The following is a 6,000-nucleotide window of genomic DNA, read 5'->3' on the forward strand; positions in this document are numbered from 1 at the left end:
ACCCAGAACATTTAAAAATTCCGGCCTTGAGTTTGGAAGGCCAATTTTACAGAAATCAATCACAGTGAGTATTTATAACATGTCATGAGAAAAATTCTAACAGGATAATTCAACTAAACCATTTTTTTTTGTACCATGACACCTATGTACACCCAAGAAGAGAGCATAGGTGACTAAATGGAGAGGTTGAGTGGGTGCTTGTCTTTTGCCAAGGGAATCATTCTAGAGCTTTGAAGCTGTATTCTTATGACACCTTATTTAAGATGTATAAGATGTAGAGAAAATGTAAATGTCCAGATCAAGGAATAGAGGGTGAAAATTAAGGAGAGTCTAGAGATTCTTCCTTATTCTCCCCCCTCCCCCAATCATTCCTAGAAGCTGTCATGTTCTAGGCTTTTCCAAAGGCTTCATAGATATAAAGAGCCCATAAGATTTCACATCCATCTGCCTTAACTGACTTAAGCATCTCAGGGGCAGAGGTGGTTCTGGCCCACTCAGGAATTCTGAGCTAGGTGGTTTGGGAGTAGGCTGAGAAAAAGACAACAGATGTTATTATAAGGTGTGTGAGGCAGGGATAACCTCAGGAGTTCCAAGCAGGGGATTGAGGATTTAGGTTGGGATATGACAAACACCACAGCTGATGATACCCAACGACGAAGGTAAGAGCCAAAAGTAGTTTGGGTGCGGGGAGTCACGTCATTAATTATTCCCATAAATTCTGTCTCTATATTAATCAAATAAATACAATAAGCTCAAATGCATAGCATAATTACTTGAGGTAAATCTTATGTAGCCTTGGCTACATACTATCCTATAATCAACTGGTAAGCTCTAAAAATACTGATGCCTGGGTCCTACTGTTAGAAATGTTGATTTAACTGGTTAGGAGTGCAGCACAGGTTTGAGAGATATAAAAGTTTTCCAGGTAATTCTAATGGGCAGCTAATGTTGAAAACCACTGTTAGAACCTTCACTGAGTCTATCTAGGTAAAAACATTGAATATTACCTCCTCCAAGAAGGTAAAAAAAAATGATTTTTGCCAGGCTGGCATGGCTCAGTGGTTGAGCACTGACCTATGAACTAGGAGGGCACAGTTCAATTCCCGGTCAGGGCATGTGCCTGGGTTGTGGACTTGATCCCCAGTGTGGGGCATACAGGAGGCAGCCCATCAATGATTCTCTCTCATCACTGATGTTTTTATCTCTCTCTCCCTCTTCCTTCCTCTCTGAAGTCAATAAAAAAATCTTAAAAATTGAGAGAAAGAAATGCCTATAAAAGTTGATTTTAGCTTTGTACTAGTATTTGGTAGTTCAATGGTTACCAAGATTTAAGAGTTGAGCAATGCATGTTTGAGATTTAGTAACAACTCTGGGTCTAGTTCTCTCTGTGGTCCAGTCTGGTGAGGCTCGGCATGATGATGCTTGACTGCTCTTCACCTCAAACTCTTGCTGTAATCCTATGTTCTCTCACTGGAGTCACAAGACACTTGGCGATTGCATATCTCCTTGCTTACCATGAGTAAATGATGGGCAAAGCAGAGGTTCTTAGGAACCAAAGATAGCTATGGTACCCTATTATCTGTAAGATTACCTGATACTTCATTGAATTATTTGTGTGTGTTTTTTTTTGTGTTGTTAATGCTTTGCTTTTCTTTTTCTAGAAAAATTACTTATTAAAAAATCTGTTAACCAAACATAACTGAAATATTTTGTTCAACAGATATATTGCCTCTTATGATTTGAATATGGATGAGCTAAAAGCTTTGAAAATCTGGCAAGAATAAAAATGGCTGGAAATGACTTTTGGTTGCTGGTGGGTGATGATGTAGAAAAAGGGAAGAACTGAAATCAAGTAATTTTTGGTGTACTATCAAATCCTCCTGGATGTTTATAGACATCGTCTTGTAATAAGTTCTGAGGGAGTTTGGTGTTATTTTTTTTATCACTGGATACCATTACAGGTGAGTTTAAATGGACCCAGGTTTCCTAGTCCCAGTAGAGGCCAAGCCTCTTGAAGGCCATGGTTATGAATTTTCTCCTAGGAGTATTTTTATTAAAGATGAAAGGAGCAAAGCTGTAATGTGGAATAAATGAGGTGGAGTGGAGATTTGTGGCTTTATGCATATCACATCACCTCGGTGGCTGATCATCCCACTACGTCCAAGTTCAGCTCCGTCTAGGCTTCAGAATCTGATTATAGAAGAAGGATACTAGCTTGTCAAAAAGAGAAAAATGTACTACATTCATAGGTCAGATTCTACATTAGGCTACATTCATAGGTCAGATTCTACAACATTACTTACTGAGACCATTTATCTGTTTGTAAAATTCTGGTTCCACTGATAAGCATTTTGTTATTATTGTTTTTCTACTTAGTTGAAAGGGTCTAGAGAGATACTTAGTTTAGTCTTGTCATTTGGGCAAAGAAAACCAAAGCCCAAGGAAGTTAAGGTGCTAGGCTCAACACTGAGTTTTTAAAAGAACTAAGACCAGAACCTGGTTCTCCAGTCCCAAATCATGGCTCTTTCCTCCTCCCAGGTTGATGTAGTTTCAGAATGAAATGAAGAACCTCATTGGTCAATCTCACAGTTTTAAGAAAGCTGATTAGGACCTATGAAAATATCAGAGAAGACTTGCCCATATGGTATTTGTTAGAGAGGGAAAAACATAAGTAACTTACTTTTAACTAAATGGTTTTATAAACTAGTGGTGTGAGTACAGTTTTGTATAGACTTACTGGAAATAAGCATTTTGCAATATGTACCAAAAGCTTTAAAAATGTTCACAGTAATTCAATTTTTTTAAATTTTCCTAAAAACCAGAGAAAGTCACAAAGACATATGGTCATATATGTTCACCCAACATTTACTTATATTATAAAAATTTGGAGATTGCCTAAATGTCCACAGAAGGGGGGATTGCTTGGTAACATACTGCTTCTATCATATAATATGATGAAATATGTAATATGATCAGCCATTTTAAAGTCATGTTCTTGAAGTTTATTTAAAGATATTGAAAGATGATCATGATGAATGGTAAATAAAAATCGGGCTTACAAAATATTATGTAGTATATAATCCCAATTTGTAAGAAAACAATATATTTATGCTATATACAGACATATAAAGAAGATATAAAGATAGATAGCAAAATATTAACCATTGTTATCTCTGGGTGGTACCATTATGATTAAATTTTACTTATTTTATACTTTTTGATATTTTCTAAATTTCTATCATGAACCCGCATAACATAAATATGCAAGACAAAAATATCATTGAAACCATAGTTTAGACAAACCTTCAAAAAGATTTATATCCATGTTCTTTAGACAGAGAAACATTTGTCCCAAATGGGTCTTTCTGCATCAGAGAGATTTGAAAGAATGACAAGAAATTTTGTGTAAAGGACAGATATGCCAGAAATTCCGGTTTGAACCCAATGTGAGGCTCGTAAACATCTTAAAAGTGCATGGGGTGGAGAGGACATCTGAGCCCAGAACAGAAAGCAAAGTTAGAAAAGCATTAAGTTTAGATGCTAAGCATTATTTCTGAGCTACTAGCCTTGGTGTCTAAGGCTACACATTTCCGAAGTTTACAGAGAGTCTTTAAATGTCAGCATCATTTTTAGCCCAGAGCTCTTTTCTTACACAACATCTAAAAATACCTATTAGTTTAAATTGTCAGCATGTAAAACATTTGCTATGACTTTTTCTCATCGTATCATTCAAATCATGTCAGAGCTAGAAAGAAAAAAAAATGCCTGGATAATCTGGCAGTTACTAATATTATTTGATGAAATTTTCATGGAGATATTTAATAGTAGTTTAACAATATTGGTTACAATAATAGAAAGCCTAACCACACAGTATCATCTATTGCACATTACCAATTAGATGTCCCATAGCGCTTATGTCCCAAACTAAACTCAATCTTTACCCTTACTTGTTTTTACCCTCTGAGTTTCCCATCTCCGTATAAAGTACCAGTAACATTTGGTTGCCTAAACCACGAACTCAAATTATCCTCTAATTTCTGGATAATTGGCTGCCTCTTGGACCTCTTTTGGCCTAACTGAGTTATTGACCATGACACTTGGAGCTACCCAAGCTCCAGACTTCTTATGTGGGATAATACATTTCCTCATTGCTCAAATAAATCTGAGTTAGAAATCTCTATTATTGCAGCCAAAATATATGAAATGACTCAAAGATGAATTATAAATAGGTCTTGTTCTACTGAGAATTATTATCCTGATATAAAGAAGTAGGCTTTGTTTTACTGAGAATTATAACATTGGACTTAATATAATTTTATAATGGTCAGATCTGAAATGGCAAATTATTATTGCCTTACAGTGACATGTATCTTAATTATATACTCTTGTTGGGTTGTGTGGTAGTCAATGTTGTACCCAAATGAAAACATAGCATTTGCTTTTGGGGGGATTTGAGGCAATAGAGAAACCAGACTTTGCACTTTAAGTTGCTGAAGTCATTATCAACAGAGTTGGATAAGCCATAACCTAAGTATGAAAACAAAATATAATAAAATAGTTTTTAAAATATTTTATGTGTCTCATTTTTAAATTGAGGTAGAGGTAGAATAAGTTTCCGAGATGCCAACAATTGCAGGAAATTTGAAAAATACAAACAAATATAAAAAGAAAAGTTCCCCCAAAAAGTAACATATAATTTATTATACACAGCTAATTTTAATACATTGATGAGTTTCCTTTAAAATCTTTTAAAAATTAAATATATAATATAAATGAATATATATTTATTTATATTTATATATGCTCATATAAAAATATATAAGTATACACTTAACCTTGAATTATGTTTTTCATTTAATAATTTTTCATAAACATTTTCCCATGCAATTATTTATTTGTCAAAACTGTGCTTTTAAATGATTATATAATACTCCATCTCCCAGATAAAAGTCCTGTCATTGTTTAATCACTCTCTTTAGCAGGCTATGTCAGGGGTTTCTAAGATTTTTGCTATTTAAGGAAATGTTAAAACATATTTTTTGGGGTACAAAGCTTGGTTTATGTCCTTTGGGTAAATTTTAACTTATGCTAATCTGTCTTTGGGCCATCTAATTTGCTTCATTGATTTTTCTGCCTATTCTCACATTAGTCAGTATCACTTTAAAAAAAGTATTATCTACACTAATAAAAGACAAAGATGCTAATTGACCGTACCTGCTCCCAGCCAGCCTCCACTGGGAGTTTGGGTGGCTGGAGGCTTGGCCAGCCTGCAAACAGCCATCAGTCCCTCATCCAGGCTGGCCAGGCACCCCAGTGGGACCCCCACCTTGATCTGGGACACCCTTCAGGGCAAACCAGCCAGCCCCCACCCATGCACCAGGCCTCTATCCTATATAATAAAAGGGTAATATGCAAATTGACCCTAACAGCAGAGCGACTGGGAATCACTGGTCACTATGACACACATTGACCTCCAGGGGGCAGACGCTCAATGCAGGAGCTGCCATCTGGTGGTCAGTGTGCTCCCACAGGGGGAGCTCTGCTCAGCCACAAGCCAGGCTTATGGCTGCCAGTACAGCGGTGGTGGTGGGAGCCTCTCCCGCCTCCTCAGCAGCACTAAAGATGTCCGACTGCAGCTTAGGCCTGCTTCCCGCTGGCAAGTGGACATCCCCCAAGGACTGCCGGGCTGCCAGAGGGATGTCTGACTGCCAGCTTAGGCCCAATCTCCCCGGGAGCGGGACTAAGCCAGCAGGTGGACATCCTCCGAGGGTTCCCAGACTGCAAGAGGCCATAGGCTGGGCTGAGGGACACCCTCCCCGGCCCCCCCCCCCCGAGTGCACAAATTTTTTATGCACCGGGCCTCTTATCCTATATAATAAAAGGGCAGTGACCATAAAGGGCATAATGACCAGAACAACCAATTGACCAGTCACTATAAGGTCATTGACCATCTCTTGGTCTAATCCTATATATAAAGGGCAGTGACATAAGGGCATAATG

At 37.5% G+C, this 6,000-nt stretch overlaps 1 pseudogene; it reads right to left on the minus strand.

Annotated features, from left to right (window-relative positions):
• LOC102423639 overlaps positions 1-6,000 on the minus strand; it is a 76,646-nt pseudogene that overhangs the window by 38,172 nt on the left and 32,474 nt on the right.

Source organism: Myotis lucifugus, unplaced genomic scaffold (genome assembly GCF_000147115.1).
Source record: "Myotis lucifugus unplaced genomic scaffold, Myoluc2.0 scaffold_5, whole genome shotgun sequence".
Classification (NCBI taxonomy): Eukaryota; Metazoa; Chordata; class Mammalia; order Chiroptera; family Vespertilionidae; genus Myotis; species Myotis lucifugus.